Here is an 18,757-nt window from a genome sequence, read left to right as displayed (position 1 = left end):
TGTTTCAGGGAAGGAATAGATACCCCTATAGAAATATATTTAGCAGATGATAGAATAATTCAACCTATAGAAAAAAGCATAATAAGTGCAATAAAAGAAAATCTCATATATCAAAAATTCAAATTCATAATAAGTGCCAACTATTCAATAGCAATAAACGATAAGAATATAGATAAATCATTAGCACTATACTGGAAAATGTCAGGAATAGAATTAACACCCGGAAGTAAAATATTTACAGCTAGATGTAAAAATCTATACGTCTTAACAACAAAACATAAAATAGCAGCAAAAAATAAAATTAATAAAATCAAAATAGAAAACCCGTTTGAAAGAATAGTTACAGTTATTGATAATAATGAATATAGTTATAAAGAAATTGACATGGAAGAAGATTTAGAAATAGTAAAAGAAAGATTAAGTACATCAAGTATACCAAACCAATTAACTTAGAAAACACCAATATCATCAAGAATAAGTACAACAAGAAGAGAATATATAATCCCAAAAAATTTAATAAAAAACTCAAAAGAAAAAATAAATACATACCACTACTATATAACTGGAATCATGGAACAAAGAAAATATCAAATATTAATAAATACAGGACAAGAAGAAAACTATATCACAAGAGAATTAGTAACAGAAACTGAAATAATAACTACTGAACAATTATGCCCTGAATTACCTAAAGAATTAATAATAAATGAAGAAATAACAGAAAAAGAAATAATTATTGGAGGAATACCTCTAATAATACAATTTAAAATATATCAAGAAAATAAAAATGAAAATATTACACTAGGAATAAAATGGTTAGAAAAAGTAAAACCATACAGCCTAGGAGATAAGCAATTAACAATAACATATAAAGATAAGAAAATAATAATAAAAAGAACAGAAGAATGAAAATATATATACTCGCAAAAGTCATAGTAGAAGGATATTATAATAGATACTATACACCAATGATAGATACAGGAGCAGAAGCTAATATATGTAAATATAATTGTTTACCAACAGATAAATGGGAAAAATTAAAAACACCTATGGTAGTAACAGGATTTAATAATGAAGGTAGTATGATTAACTACAAAGCCAAAAATGTAAAAATACAAATATGGGATAAAATATTAACTATAGAAGAAATATATAACTTTGAATTCACTACGAAAGATATGTTACTAGGAATGCCATTTTTAGACAAATTATACCCACACATAATAACAAGAACACACTGGTGGTTTACCACACCATGTAAAAATAAAGTAGGAGCAAAACGAGTAAATAATAAACAACGAAAAACTACAGAATGGATACGAGGAAATGAAAAAATCACACAAAAATTAGAAAATATAAGTAAAAATACAACTACTCTATGCATCCTAAGGTTGAAACCGGTAGGCAGAGAGGCCGTTTAGGGGAGTAAACAAAAGTTGAAGCGCTGTTAGGGTAACTGATTGAAGCAAAAAATTATGGTAGTGACCAGAAAAGATGATTAAAATAACTTATTATAATATGATGAATAAGGATAATAGACATAGAGATTAAAAGGAATATGTTTAGCAAATCATATGATAAAATAAATACTTATTTAATAGATGATGATCTTAATTATAAAATACTTATACTGTATATACTAAGAAATATCGATAATGATGTAAGAAGAATAATCTATGAGAAATTACTTTGGCCTTTTTAAAACGCAATTTTCATCTCAAAATACACCAAAATCGCTTCACATGAACACCGGTTCTGTAATCTCTTGCAAATTATCAGTACTTCCCCATCTACTCAACATTCTCTCACAACGGTTGTATGGCAACGATTTGTTACTCCCTTTTCCCCTAATTACTCCCCTTCTATATCTTCCAATTTCCCTGTGCTTCTCCATCTTTTCAATCGCCCTCTCTACCTTCTTTGTTCTATAGTTTTTATTTGAAACAATATCTCTAATTCCCTGATAATGTATTCATTATTTACCCACGGCATACTTACTTTACAAATCATGAACTATTCGACGAAAAACAAAATCAGGAATCACAAACTGCTTCGGTGCACCCAACAAATTTTGGTATGTAATCCTTTTCAAAGAATTTTTTCCGATTATGCTTACCAGTTATTCTCATGGTTTATTTGATTAATCTAATTGTATTTTAAAAAAAATTATGTTTGATGCACCTAGAGTCTGTGCGCTCAATTAATATAGGTGTGGACGCACAAGGAATACGAGGACAAATAAACTTGTCCGCTCAACAAATATAGGTGTTGACGTACAAGGAATACGAACAGAAAATGCCATTACGAGATTGAGGTACTTTTCTAATATTCTTCGCCACTCAGATTTTCGCGTAGTTCAGATATACTGATCTAAATATTTTGAACTACTATTATCATATATTCCCCTATTATATCACTAGGGTGTTAGGATTCGACAACAATGTCTTTCAATTAATGTTATAGTTTAGGTCATAATTTTCAATCTTCTCTACGTTATTGTTTTCTATTTGAAGCGACATATGCATATAACATTGGTTCAACAATGTAGTGATCATGAAAAAAACCCCCACCAAAATATGATCATCAAATGAAGGGGATATGCAAAATAATCGCCTATAATGTATCTTTGCTATTTAATCTCTAAAAACTTTGACGTATGTATAATCAAATGTTAAATTCATCAAAATATAGTATTGAATTTGAGAAGCAAGCAAGTGCAAATAAGATGATATAAACAGACATGAAATGTGCTGGTGAGGACTATAGATGCTCAACTTATTGAGGTTTACAGACAAAGAAGAAATCAATAGAGGTTTTCACCTCTAACCACTTTCTTAGAAAGTTTCTCAACCAAATCATAGTGCCAGTATCACCATAGTATATATGGCATATATATACTGCTACTGGAATTTCTTCATGTAGTTACAGCTTTATAACATTTTCTTGTGCTTTTTTTCTTCTCTTTGGTTTGTTATTATATCTCTTTTAATGCTTCAAGCCATATGTACTGCAGTTTCATTGCTTGCAACTGAGCCTTTAAGTTAAGTGTTCTTCTTCTCATTTGTAAGGTATGTCTGTTCATACCATCCTTCGTTCCCGGCTTTCATGCTTCATTTGAATTTACTTATTTTTTTCGATCATATAAATTGAGTACTCCATTGTTAACCTTCTTAATTTTTTAATCTTTTAGCAGTTTAATGTTGTTTATAATTTTTGTGCACAAAAGCAAAGTACTTAGGTAATGTACAACTATGGCAGGCGAACCAAAAATTCAAGAGTTTTTCCTGCTCTCTTACGAGATTGAACACACATTGACATTCGGCAATGTCAATAGCTTAACATTTTTGGAGTATTTAGTGAATATTATATAATGTTTGCATTTTGAATGAGTTTTGGCATAAAGCAAGAGAAATCTTGATCCTTTGATTTTCTTTTAAGCTTTTCTTTCATTTTTTGGGCCCTTCTGCTTTAATTGCTTCTCGCGTATGGTATGAATCATGACTAGAAAAAAGGATGCGACAGCTTTGCTCTGGGAAAAGGCTGCAGGAGTTTTGCTTCAACAAGTCCACGAGAGATTTTTGGACAAGGCTTGGAGTACTGCTCCAACTTAAATAAGGTAGGTGCCGTTCTAACACTCCAAATTTATTATTTGGCTATATTATTTACCTGAATAATATTTCTTTGTCTGATTGTATTGGGTGTGAGAAGTTTTGAGGTTATCAAAATTAGGAGTTAAGGTATGTGTTATGTTGATAAGAATACCATATCTTTCCTTCAATCATGCTTACATAACTTAACAAAGAGAGAAGCTAATGGCCTCCAGGTGTATTCAGTAATAATGATAACCTCAAAAAATTTCCTTATGTAATTGTAATGTGCATTAATTTTTAATTCATACATTTGTGTATAAGTTGATTGATAGATGGAGAGACATCAATGGCTTCTTTTTCTGGTACATGTCTAAAGCCTACGCTTATGGTGATTGCCGGAATATATGATATAGTTGAGGCGGGGACGAAAGGCAATGGAAGTTTTGCATCTGAACATAGTCATTGTCACAAAGTACGGAAAGGAGAATCATTGGACTCTCAATCATGTTCTATATCCATGCCTAATAGGACAACTTTATGAAGGTAAATATGTAATCTTTGTGTTGAATTCCAATAACTTACAAGATTAAAATCGGGGGATATGAAGCATAACATAGTTTGGTTAGATCATTGGCAGGAAGTTGGGGTATTCAAAGACCAATTTCTTGAATTATAATAGTAGCTGATTGTATTTCTAACTCTGAGTGCCATCTTCAGTTTAGACGGAACTTTAATGATTGGGAGCTGGAGAATATTAGTATTTTGCTGGAAAATTTACAATATGTGGCGCTAGATGAAAACAAGACAGATTTTCAGATTTAGTTAGGTTAAGGGTTGGTAGGATGAAGGGCCATGAAAATTGATTTGGAAGTCAAATGTTCCTCCTAAAGTTTTCAATCTGTTTGGAGTAAGCTGAGTAATGCCACAAGATATCAGCAATTATTATTATGCAGGTTTGGAGAGAAAGTGGACAACAGAGGCAGATTGATATGAAATTTATTTCTGTGTGCATCCTTTTTAATACATGGCTTGAAAGAAACAAGAGGTATTTTGAAGAGAAAGCTGAGCACAATTCTTTTTTAAAAGTTTAAATGATTGCAAAATTGTACTTTTGTAGCAAAGGAAACATATTAGATAGTATGATGTAGTTTTTGGATTTTTGAGTCTATTGTTGTCATTGTACTCCTTTATACTAGATTTCATAACATCTTGGTACTGACAATAATACTACCATTACCTTATTTAGAGAAAGCATAAAACCAACCAATCCCTAATTTTTTTTATACGTATAGGCACAATAATGCTTTAAATCTCTTTGCTCACCTATCTTTGTTATGCCCTTGAGTTTCTTCAGTTACCTTCTTTTGTATTACGTAGAAGCTAAGTTAGTGAGGCAGAAAGAAAAGGGAAACCTGGCATTTAAAAAAAATAGAGAGGAAAGGAAGTAAAAAAACATAAAAAATATTTTTAAGAAAAAGAGGGAAAAGGTACCGTTTCACCTATATATGTTAATACAAGAAGGGTCAAGTACCTATATTAAGACAAAAAAATTCTCAAGTAGTGAAAACTAGAGAGAAATTTAAAATTAAGTATCGATAATAAAATGGATTAAAAATTGAAATCTAATATATTGGGATTTGAAGACCAATTTTTTATAAGAATTGACTTGCCATTATTTTTATTTTTTGTATATTAGAAAAAAGATCATGAGTAAGCTTAATGAGGTCGGTCAATCACTGTGCGAAGCGCGGTCAAATTTTCTAGTTCTATTAACATACCTTCCGGTCTGCTTTCGGTTTATGGCATTAAGTTGGCTACGCACATTATTATACTCAGCAACACGAACCTATTATAGACAACCAGAGAAACTTGTTAGACACAAAATGGCAAATGAAATCTCTATAACTTATAGCTAATTCTAGACACCGCTTTATTGCTGGCCAAGAACACAAGACCACTAACCTATGCAAATTTCTGGACTATCAAATAAGAATGGGATGTTAGTTGGTTACCATATGACAAGAATAAGCAGTAATCCCAATACTACATTAAAAACGCATAACAAGAACTTTGGCACTAAATGTTAAATTCAACGAATACTACATCAAAAATCATAAGAAAAGCATCAGGTTGCAGTCGAGTGACACATATGGACTTCACATGCATGTTCGACCGAGGGGCTGTTAAGTTTCTAGAGGAAGCATATTATGGGTATAAGTGACAGCACACATTGCACACTTAACTAATGGAATTCATTTTTTATTTTTGTTGAAATGGTAACAGATTTCATTAAAAATTGAACTTAGCACAAAGATAGTGCTAATGGAAACAGACCCTAGTTACAAGACTTCCAGAAAGACCTAATGGAATTCATTATTTGTAAGAACTTAATTGAGTTCATTTGTTATGAACATGTGGCACCACTTCGAGGACATATGTCACACAAAGTTGGACAGATGCAGTATTAAGCACCTCTTCTCAAACAAGTCTTCAGTTTTTAACATCAAATGATATAGTTCCATGGCTTTCTTCGCTGAAAACATGAATAGGAAATACGAGGTTCAAAGGAGGACTGTGGGGAGAATGTCCAACTACAATTTCTATCCTAACAGTTGATAGCCTGTGCATAAGCAATAACACTCATTGGATTATCTACGTAAAGGAAATATCAACTCCTAACACCACTAAGTGCTCAAGAGCTCCAAGCATCTACTTTAATCACATTCATGAAAGATGTCTTGATGGGCGTGAGAAAAGATTGTGGAGACAGAGAGCATACAAGGAAATGGTGAACCAAGTATGTTGTGCCATCAGAATTATGGGTTTATTGAAAATCATCAACTAAAGATATTGGAACTCTACTTATTCAAGACAGGTGGACAAGTAGCATAAAGGAAAATCTTATGCTTTGAGGAAAGAAAAAGTTAAAGCAAGTCCAATAAACTACGGAAACAATATTTTTGATAAAGAATGCCGCCACACCCTACTTCATCTCAGCATCAGTCATCATAAACAAACTTTTTTTCCTGCACAGAGTTATCATAGACAAATTTGGTAACATTAAATAACATCCCTTGACTTCATAGATTCAAATTAGTAACATCAGTGCCAAAGCATGATGAAACAAACTGATCAGGGGAATTTTGATGATCAGCACAATTATCCAAAATATATATATGTAAAAACTTGAAGTCAAAAGATATCACCATTCATAAGACTCAAGAAACAAAGGCATTGGTCTAATTGAAAGAGTTGCTTAACAACAGATGATAGAGTTAATCCCATTGATCACTCAAGGAGTTGAAATTAGCAAGGGTGCATCGTTGAGCTATAAAGCATTTCTAGAATGTAATAATGCTTTTTGGATACACTCCTAATTAAATTATGTACAAATTAGCTTGTCAAATCGAGCTGCTTAATTTCGCTTGCTGCTTCTCTTCAAATTATGTGTTCTTTATTTGCAACAATTTCCTACATTTAATGAAACTAGTTTCTATATACGTGCATCACGCGTAGATCTTCAGTACCACTTGTAAAATAAAATTTAATAATTGACTAAATAAATTTATATAGACTTCTAATTCAAAATTCAATTCCAGTTCATGATCTTATGAGTTCGATTTCTAAGATATATAGTTTCACTTAAATCATTTTTTATTGAATTTTGTCATCACCAAGTTGGAAATCAAAATCATTTAGTTGATCGAATATTCATTTTTGCTAATTAGGATAGATTTTCTTGTTATGTATTTTGCACAACTTGCATTTTCATTTAATGACGTAAATAGTTTTCTTATTAAGCAATCTTCAACACACCTATCACCATTGAGCTTTACAACAAATTAATCTGGAAGAAGGACCAAATCATCTCTTATTGTATGCTTTTATCAGTTTCATGTTAGGGATATAGTAGATATGCCCTAGATCCAATCTCATATGTAATGATTTGAACATATTTTTATGAACATTATTTGATATAAAAATATATGTCATTTGATATTCTTTTATCATAGTTATTATCAATTGCTTGATTAATTTGATAAGGTCCTTGATTAAATTTTGAGACTTGTCATCGTGATGGAGATCATGATAATGAGAGTGAAGTTTCTTATAATTTAATCTAAATTTGTTCTTGATCGTAGGATTATTAATTTGGACATTGGTAATCCAGCTAGATCAATATTTATGTGATCGTCTTTATGGAATAAAGATTAGTTGATCTCATTAACTAAATCACATAGGTAGATGATGCATATTGAGATATGATCATTGAACCGACTCATTGGATAATTCCTAGTGGTTAGAATTATAATAAACTGTCAATAGGATATTCTCTTGAAGAATGTGATGTAAGAATTTTCTATGACTAGAGATCATCATAGTAATTGACAAGTTATTTATTGTGCTTTGATACTAGACACCTTTGGCCCTAGGGCGATAGTTGAAAGGATATTGGGTACGATCAAATGCTTGTAAAATTAGTGATTGATCAAGATGGAATCTGTCAACTCTTGGTAATGAGTTTAAGCTCCATGTTGTCATGAATTATAAACGACCAAATTAAGACCTTGGCCAGGGCAATTGAATGAAAGAAGAAAAGAGTTTCTTAGGTCATTCAATGGTCGATTATATTTGACATGAACGTATAGTTGGTCGCCTATTAGGATTTGACAGTTGAACCATATCCTAGGGTGACCCAAAGGTATAAGGACAAAAGGAATTACTATATTATTCTTCTACTGGTTCTTGAGAGTAAATTGTATACTTCATTCTATCCGGTCGTTAAGGAGTGTTGCTAGACGCCACCCTTGATTAGTATATTGATGTGATCAATTTACTACCGGCTTAGTAATGAACCTATGGGGTCGCACACTAACGAGTGTTTTGATCTTTGCCAAAGGATTAACTACTTTATTATTTGATAATTAAATTAAAGAATTTGATTAGTCAAAATAAAATATTATTATATTCTTTGCTAGCACAGAGGATATAATTAATATTGTGAACAAGTTGAAGTTTTCTATTTAAAATAAAAAATTAAAATTATTTCTTGATTAAAATATATATGTAATATGTATAATTAATATTTATTTGTACGATGTATGCATATAATATATTAATGAAAACTTATTTGATAAATCCAATATAGAATTGGATTGACACAAAAGTCCAAAAAGGACGTGAGGCTAAGTTAAACCATTAAGAATGGGAGTGATATTATTTAATATAAAATGTTAACTAATTCTCATAATCCAATTCAGTTTGGAATTGAATTGGAACGTCCATACAGCTAACATGGCACACGTTTATTTTTGGAATTAAACTTTTACCCTAAATAACTCATTACCTCAACTAAATAGGAAAAGGATTTATAGGTGATACTATATAAAGGGTGATGGAATTTTTTTTTCATAATATTATTTTGAGAAGAAAATTACTTTGTGAAAGTGAGAGTACAATACAAAGCCAAGAGAGAAAATACAATTATAATAAAAGTGTTTTCTTATTCTTCTATCTTTGAAGTTGAGATTTTTGAGAAAAATTTCAACACAATATTTCATTCAAATTGTTTACGGGTTTCATTGATCAAAGAGTTGATAGCAAACATCAGTCTCGGTGTGGATACACATAGAGTCTTCACACTATCAAAGAAATTTTTGAAACGAGACTCTCTTTACCAGGTACGTCTTAGATCCGATCTTTGACATGTAAATAAATTTTAAATACGAAAAGATCTGCCTACGATTGTTATTGTCTTCCGCTGTGTATTACGAACATCTATATGCAATCCTTCAGTGGTATCAGAGCCATGGTTTCTCGTGCCTAAAATTTATTTATGAAATATTTTAAGATTATATTTGAAGAGTTCAAACCATAATACTTTTTCATATGCAATAGTCAAATTGTTTGAATACATATGGATTGATATTATTTTATTGTGAATAAAATATGTATACATATAAGTTAACTATTGAGATAGTTAGTACCTTAAATTTAAAATTTTGTATTAGATACGACGGTTATCTATAATAGGTTATTAGATTCTACTGTTATTTTAATTGTTATTAGTTCATGAGATGTTAATTAATAATAATATTCTGGCATGAATTATTTTTATGTGATATATGTGATATATAAGATAAACATGCTAGAAGTATGTTGAATTTCGTTTTTATGTCACGTGTTTGTTCGTTACATAATTTTGAATTGTTACATGGGATGTAAATTAATTTAGGATTAAGCATGTATACAACTTGAACTAAATTCATGTGCTATAAAAAATTTGATCATAATGTTATTAAAAGTTGTTTTAGTAACAATTCCCACTTGCTAAAAAAATGAGTTCTTAGATAATAAAATATAAGATATTTTATTGTAAAGCTATCCATCAAAATAAATAATTTTTTTTATTTCTTGTTTATAAGGAGCGGCTTGACAACGAGACTTATAGTTCGAGAATATATTTAAATTATTTATTGCATTAGATGCATGGATTGAAAGAATTATTTAATTTTTACACTAGACGCCTGTACTACCCGGGGAGTATTAAATTTAATAAGTTCTTTGCTTTCATGATGGTTGAACTCAACTGTGTCAATAGGATCGACCTGACTACCAGGGGACTATTTGACATAGAGCTATTTTAGAAAATTGTATGGTAATACAATTGGTAAGAGTACCTACCTTTAAAATATATGTGAGAAACGACTTGACTTCTAAGGGTTCATATATATTGTTAAAGGAATCCTTTATTCCACTAACAGAAATAGAGATTTCTTAAACTATAATAAGGGTAAGTAGTTTAAAATAATTAGTGAAAATATCATTTAGATAAAAGTTCATGTCTTTATGATATATGTAAATATGTTCTTATATTATTGCTTTTTCTTTTCTATATTTTAGATTTCTCACTATGTCTGTTATATCACTGCATGAAATATTTGAGACCAACAAGTTGGTAGGACTAAACTTTGATGACTGATATAAAAGTTTGAGAATTGTTCTCATGCATGAAAAGCTCATTGATGTGATCAATGAGCCTGAAAATTTGATCTTGCAGTCAGTATATGATGCTGAATGTTTTCACTATATGAAGAAAGAGCATTGGAAGAGAAACTGCAAGGAGTATCTTGCAACTCTAAAGGACAAGAAACAAGGTGAGATATTAATGAAATATATTTTCAAGGTTTCTTTAGCTACTACTAATTCTTCACTGTGGGTATTAGATACTGGCAGTGGTTATAACATCTGCAATATGTTGCAAGGATTCAAGATAAGTAGGAGACTAAAGAAAAAAGAAGTTAATCTACAAGTTGAAAATGGTGTAAAAGTTGCAGCCATAGCTGTAGGATCAATTTCTTTAATAATGCCTTCGGGCAAAGTACTCATGTTGGATGATTGTTATTATGTTCTTAAATTTGTTTCAAACATAATTTCAGCTTCTATATTGGACAAGCGTAGGTTTTGCATTAACATAGGCAATGGTATTTGCTCTATTCATTATGGTAATGATTATGTGAATGTCTATCTCCAACGTGATATTTATGTCTTACCTAATGTGAATGCAAATTCGATTAAGCATGTTTCTAGTCTTAAGAGGAAAAGAGATGATCAAGTAAATTATACATACCTTTGGCGTTGTAGTCTTGGCTATATTAGAGAGAAAAGAATTAATAAGTTGTACAAGGAAGGGTACCTTGATAAGTATGATTTTGAATCATATCCAACTTGTTAATCTTGTCTCAAAGGAAAAATGACCAAATCTCCATTTACTGGAAGTGGAGAAAGAACATCTGAATTATCTGAATTATTGGGACTAATTCATACAGATATTTGTGCGCCCATGAAAATTCAAGCTAGAGGTAGATATTCTTACTTCATCACTTTCACTAATGATATGTCAAGATATGGATTTGTGTATCTTATGAAACATAAATCTGAATCTTTTGAAATGTTCAAAAGGTTCCGTAGTGAAGTTGAGAAACAGACTAGTAAAAGTATCAAAGTACTAAGGTCTGATAGAGGTGGAGAATATCTTAGTGAATATTTTACTAGGTATCTCAAAAAGAATGGGATTCTCTCCCAGTGGACACCTCCAGGAACACCACAACACAATGGTGTGTCTGAAAGGAGAAATCGAACCTTATTAGATATGGTGAGATCTATGATGGGGTTCACTGATCTTTCAATAAATTTATGGGGATATGCTTTGGAAGCACCAACATACTTACTTAATAAAGTTTCCACTAAGTCAGTCTCTACAACACCATATGAGATATGAAAAGGACGTAAGCCTAACCTTAAACATATTAAAGTTTGGGGTTGTCCAGCTTATGTTAAGAGACTGCAGTCTGATAAACTTGACTTAAGACGTGATAAGTGTAGGTTCATTGGGTATCCCAAAGAAATAATGGGATATTATTTCTATCACCCTTATAACCATAAAGTGTTTGTGGCTAGAGGAGCAACCTTTTTGGAAAGGGAATTTCTTTTGGAAGAAAATTATAGTGGAGAAATAGAACTTGATAAAGTTCAAGAAATTAATGAATCAGCACAAAATCAAGATCATGAGACACAAGTTGAAGAACCTTTATTGGATGTTTTGAAGTTGACAAGGAAGTTGCCATCTTCAACGGTTGAAGTTCACGAACTAAATGTAGTTCAAGAACGGGTTAATGAACCAGTTCCAAACCAAATTGAACAACAACCAAATCCAGCATAAGGTGAACAAGTTGTACAAGCACCTCTTAGAAGGTCTACACGAGAACGTCATGTACCAACTAGATTAAATCTAATGGTACAAGATGATGTATCAAATGAGGTTGATCATAATGATGATGACCCTAAGACCTATGAAGAGGCTATACAAAGTTCTGATTATGAGAAATGGCAAAAGGCCATGGAATCCGAAATGGAATCCATGAAGGAAAATAAAGTATGGACTTTAGTTGAACCTTCAAATGATATAAAAACTATAGGTTGTAAATGGGTTTTTAAGAAAAAGATTGGAGAAGACGGAAAGGTGGAGACCTACAAAGCCCGTCTTGTTGCCAAGGAATATCGTCAGAAAGAAGGAGTCGACTATGACGAGACTTTCTCTCCCGTGGCAATGCTCAATTCAATTTGGATTTTGCTTGCTATAGCAGCATACTATGATTATGAAATATGGCAAATGGATGTAAAAACATCTTTCCTTAATGGTGAGCTAGAAGAGGATGTGTACATGACACAACCTGAAGGTTTCACATCTTCGTTTGATCATAATAAAATTTACAAGCTACAAAGATCCATTTATGGGCTAAAGCAAGCTTCTCGAAGTTGGAATATTCGCTTTAACAAGACAATTGAAAAGTTCAATTTTGTTAGATGCGAAGAAGAACCTTGTATGTAAAAAAAGGTTAGTGGGAGCACAATTATATTCTTAGTATTATATGTTGATGATATATTGCTCATAGGGAATGACATACCGGCATTGCAAAGTATCAAGATTTGTCTATTTGAACAGTTCTCCATGAAAGACTTGGGAGAAGCAACTTATATATTAGGAATAAAGATCTATAGAGATAGATCGAGGAAGCTGTTTGAACTTTCCCAATCTTTGTACTTTGATACCATCTTAAAGAGGTATAACATGGATAATTTCAAAAGAGGCTATCTACCGATAGGCACTGGAATTACTCTCAGTAGGGAGGATTGTCCTAAAACACCTGAAGAGAGAGACCGCATGAGTAGGATCCCATACGTTAGTGCAGTGGGAGCTATCATGTATACCATGACATGTACACGTCCTGATGTGGCTTATGCTTTTGTAGTGACTAGCTGATATCAGGTAAATCCTGGTGAGGAACATTGGAAGGTGGTCAAAACCATTCTTAAGTACTTAATAAGGACTAAAGGCCAATTCCTCATCTATGGAGATTCTGAGTTGAAACTTGAAGGTTATACTGATGCAAGTTTCTCTTCAGATAAAGATTATAGCAAATCTATTTCTGGTTATGTATTCACCTTAAATGGTAGTGCAGTGAGTTGAAAAAGTTTCAAACAAGCTACAGTAGCTGATTCAGTGACTGAAGCAAAATATATAGCAGCTAGTGAAGCTGCTAAGGAAGCTGTATGGATGAAAAAGTTCTTAACTGAACTTGGTGTGGTTCCTTCAATAGAAGGTGTAGTTCCATTGTTGTGTGACAACACTGGAGCCATTGCTCAAGCAAAAGAACCAAGATCACACCAAAAATTCAAACACGTTCTGCGAAGGTATCACTTGATAAGAGAGATCATTGAACGCGGAGACGTCGAGATTCAAAAGGTTGATGAAAAGGAAAATGCTACAGACTCAATCACTAAAGTTTTGTGCACAAAAGAGTTTGACAAGAACAAGTGGAAATTGGGAATGAAGTACAAGAGCAATTGGCTCTAGTGCAAATGGGAGATTGTTAGGGATATAGTAGATACGCCCTAGATCCAATCTCATATGTAATGATTTAAACATATTTTTATGAACATTATTTGATATAAAAATATATGGCATTTGATATTCTTTTATCATAGTTATTATCAATTGCTTGATTAATTTGATAAGGTCCTTGATTAAATTTTGAGACTTGTCATCGTGATGGATATCATGATAATGAAAGTGAATTTTCTTATAATTTAATCTAAATTTGTTCTTGATCGTAGGATTATTAATTTGGACATTGGTAATCCAGTTAGATCAATATTTATGTGATCGTCTTTATGGGATAAAGATTAGTTGATCTCATTAACTAAATCACATAGGTAGATGATGCATATTGAGATATGATCATTGAACCGACTCATTGGATAATTCCTAGTGGTTAGAATTACCATAAACTATCAATAGGATATTCTTTTGAAGAATGTGATGTAAGAATTTTCTATGACCTGAGATCATCATAGTAATTGACAAGTTATTTATTGTGCTTTGATACTAGACACCTATGGCCCTAGGGCGATAGTTGAAAGGATATTGGATACGATTAAATACTTGTAAAATTAGTGATTGATCAAGATGGAATCTGTCAACTCTTGGTAATGAGTTTAAGCTCCATGTTGTCATGAATTATAAACGACCAAATTAAGACCTTGGCCAGGGCAATTGAATAAAAGAAGAAAAGAGTTTCTTAGGTCATTCAATGGTTGATTATATTTGACATGAACGCATAGTTGGTCGCCTATTAGAATTTGATAGTTGAGCCATATCCTAGGGTGACCCAGAGCTAGAAGGACAGAAGGAATTACTACATTATTCTTCTACTGGTTCTTGAGAGTAAATTATATACTTCATTCTATCCGGTCGTTAAGGAGTGTTGCTAGACGCCACCCTTGATTAGTATATTGATGTGATCAATTTACTACCGGCTTAGTAATGAACCTATGGGGTCGCACACTAACGAGTGTTTTGATCTTTGCTAAAGGATTAACTACTTTATTATTTGATAATTAAATTAAAGAATTTAATTAGTCAAATAAATTTAGTTATTAGTCAAAATAAAATATTATTATATTCTTTGCTAGCATAGAGGATATAATTAATATTGTGAACAAGTTGAAGTTTTCTATTTAGAATAGAAAATTAAAATTATCTCTTGATTAAAATATATATGTAATATGTATAATTAATATTTATTTGTACGAAGTATGCATATAATATATTAATGAAAACTTATTTGATAAATCCAATATAGAATTGGATTGACACAAAAGTCCAAAAAGGACGTGAGGCTAAGTTAAACCATTAAGAATGGGAGTGATATTATTTAATATAAAATGTTAACTAATTCTCATAATCCAATTCAGTTTGGAATTGAATTGGAACGTCCATACAGCTAACATGGCACACGTTTATTTTTGGAATTAAACTTTTACCCTAAATAACTCATTACCTCAACTAAATAGGAAAAGGATTTATAGGTGATACTATATAAAGGGTGATGGAAATTTTTTTATCAAAATATTGTTTTGAGAAGAAAATCACTTTGTAAAAGTGAGAGTACAATACAAAGCCAAGAGAGAAAATACAATTACAAGAAAAGTATTTTCTTGTTCTTCTATCTTTGAAGTTGAGATTTTTGAGAAAATTTTCAATACAATATTTCATTCAAATTGTTCACGGGTTTCATTGATCAAAGAGTTGATAGCAAACATCAGTCTCGGTGTGGATACGCATAGAGTCTTCGCACTATCGAAGAAATTTTTGAAACGAGACTCTCTTCACCAGGCACGTCTTAGATCTGATCTTTGACATGTAAATAAATTTTAAATACGAAAAGATCTTCTTAGGATTGTTATTGTCTTCCGCTGTGTGTTACGAACATCTATATGTAATCCTACATTTCCAACACGATATAAGAATATTGTTTTGTTTGCTGAATTATTTTCACTTAATTGCATAAACATGATTTTACTAAGCTTACATTTACAATTTCTATTCTCGCTAATTTGAAGCTACCTGTAGTATTTAATGAAAATTACCTCCAAAAATCATTATTTTTCACCGAACAGTTCATCAGTATCTACTATATAATTGAGAATGAGTTGTACGGCCACATAGTAAAATTGCTAGCTACTACTAAACCACTTGTTACTGTTGCTAACTCTATCTTGCCTTTTTCATCTAACATGTGCGAGTAATTCACTATATATGAACTTCTTTTTAGCTTTTTGGGATCCTCTATGAAGAAAATACCGGCTCCAGAGTCAACTATTTGTAGTAGTCTTTATCTTGTCCAGGTTTAGCTTTGATTGTTATTATCTTCCACATGCAATTTTATAGACTTCTCTTGAATTATTTCTAGGTATTCTGATACAACATTATTATCTAACCCCTAATGAAGTTTAGATATATCTTATATTTCTATAGTCATGCATGTACTCTCTAATAAATAATTAATGCTTTTGATCAGTGTATCATGTATCCTTCTAAAGTCATTTAAAGTATCTATATGTAACATATTTCCCACAACTTTCTAAACTCAGTTGGATTACAATGCACCAGTATAGTTGCAAATAAAATTTTGCGAGGCGATGGCATTGAAGAGGACAGCATCACATAAGCATTCTAAAATATTGTTACCGGATTCTAATAACGACTCTTTCTTTTGCAGCTTATTTGAATATTCAGATTTTCTTCTATTAACAGTATAAGTAAGTTTTCAAACAAAGAGGGGTCCTCTGCATCATTCAATAATAATCTCAAATTATTCCATTCGCCTTCTGTAAAGTTTATTTACTTAAGAAAAGAGGATAAATAAATTAAATTTAAAAAGATACGTATGTAATTGGAGTCTAAATATTAAATGCCTTATTGGTGGTAATTCGACCAATTACATACTTTTATTGATACTTTTGGTAAGATTTTGGCTATGTAAATAAGTCAATAAGTTAATTTTTGCTTCTTATAGAACCGAATGTATCATGATTTAATTATTATGGAAGTAGGACGTTTTCATAATCCAGTATTACTACGTAATCATTATAATCTATTTACTTGGAATTTTGTGTTTATCTCTGTGATGGTTTTCTTCTTTTTAACTTTGGTATACTTGATCCGCATTATATCACCCCCGTTTAAATAGCAAAGGGTATCGCCAAAGAGAGACGTAGTTACTACCTTGAAGAAATTGCTGATGAAATGGTTTGCTTGTGGGCCTATCGGTAATTCTGTTTTCTTCTCTTTCAATATAGCTCTACATGGTATTTACTGCCTATTTCTTACCTTTCTGTACCAAGAACAGTTTAAAGCAAATAAGATGTTTCGAAAATATATATGTATATTATAGGCAAGCAGAAATAGGATTATAGGATTATGATCCAAAAAGAAGTATGTCATATGGTCGAAGAAGAAGAATGTCCAAAGAGTATTAGGATCACTTTATCCTAATGTTGCCTAACGTTTTTGGTCCCTATTCTACTACAAAGCTACATCCTAATGTTTAAATTCCAGTTGTATCCTTTTCTTGTGTGTTCTAGCATATAATATTTAAAGAATAATTTTGTCAACCAAAATTATATTCATACTTTTATAATAATATAGATATAGATTAGGAAGCTTTTGATTTATATTTTTTTTTTATAGTTTGCTCTCGTTAGCCAGACAAAAAACAAGCTTAACCATTTCTGGTACGGGGAACATCATTTCTCTTATTGATATCTTAGCATTGAAATGGAAGTTCCCCAAACCACCACCTCCAACAAGAATAAAAAGATAAAATAAGAGAGTTACATACTCTGTTATCCCCATTAATTGTCCATAACCATATTTATAAACAGTTCTCCTATGTTCATGTCTCGCCACCTCCTTCCTCCCACCTCCCCCCAACCTTATTCTGTTAAAAATTTTAGGAAGCAAATTGAATGAACAGAGAGAGAACACTAATTGGAGCACTGTACGAAATGAAATATCCAGTAATTGTTTTGTACAAGAGGGCAAAAGAGATTCGACCTTGAGATCATCCTCAATCTTGGCTACTTGGGTGTGAATTCCGTCCAGTCTCCTTAAGAGGTGACATTGTTGGATATTTTGCCTCATCCCATGCAAATCTACAATCAAATTGAACAACTTCACTCTTAAAACTAAAATAAATAAATAAATAAATATGGAACAACTTCGCATAACAAAAGCAAGCCAATAGAGCTAATTACCTAGTGAGGTATGAGTCAACAGGAACCCCATCCACAGTCAGAGAACTACTTAGCACACCTGAAAGCCTCTCCAATTCCTCAATCTGACGCCGTATCTTGGAGCACACTCATTCAATGAAGCTATTGGACTACAAGATTGCAAATGTTCCTTAAGAGATCTGTAGTATATGAGTTTGAGAAAAACTTAAAATTGTCTGTTAAGTTTGGTACTTCAATGACAATAGTTCCTAACACATAATATGATGCACTAATAGTCCTCCAACTTTTCACTTTTGGTCTAAGGAAGGATTATATAATGCAAGGATTGTAATGCATAGATTATAATACTTAATACAGTGATTATTTCTTGTTATGTGTTTAGCATATATTACAAATTAGTATACAATGTATATTTTAAAATATGTGTTTACTTTTTAAGAAAAATTAAAGTTGTTTACTAAAATAAGCATTAGTTTTGCCATTTTAGTGTTTCTAATCCATGTGTTACTTATATTCTCATTCTTATT

The 18,757-nt window shown here is 31.6% G+C and overlaps 1 long non-coding RNA gene across 3 annotated transcripts; it reads left to right on the top strand.

The window, feature by feature from the left end:
- Positions 1–1,747: 1,747 nt before the first annotated feature.
- LOC107759480 (uncharacterized) lies at positions 1,748–4,543 on the top strand. 3 transcript variants are annotated; one of them, XR_012706888.1, is made up of 5 exons: positions 1,748–2,074; positions 2,210–2,314; positions 3,014–3,616; positions 3,912–4,133; positions 4,417–4,543. It is a non-coding gene; the product is annotated as an uncharacterized LOC107759480 (long non-coding RNA). The 3 variants fall into 3 exon arrangements; XR_012706889.1 differs by having other exon boundaries at positions 2,186–2,314; positions 3,506–3,616; XR_012706887.1 differs by having other exon boundaries at positions 2,186–2,314.
- The last annotated feature ends 14,214 nt before the right edge of the window (positions 4,544–18,757 follow it).

The sequence above is a fragment of the Nicotiana tabacum genome, chromosome 24 (assembly GCF_000715075.1).
Source record: "Nicotiana tabacum cultivar K326 chromosome 24, ASM71507v2, whole genome shotgun sequence".
Lineage (NCBI taxonomy): Eukaryota > Viridiplantae > Streptophyta > Magnoliopsida > Solanales > Solanaceae > Nicotiana > Nicotiana tabacum.
The sequence above is the reverse complement of the archived record's forward strand: the minus strand, read 5'-3'. Positions and strand labels throughout refer to the sequence as shown.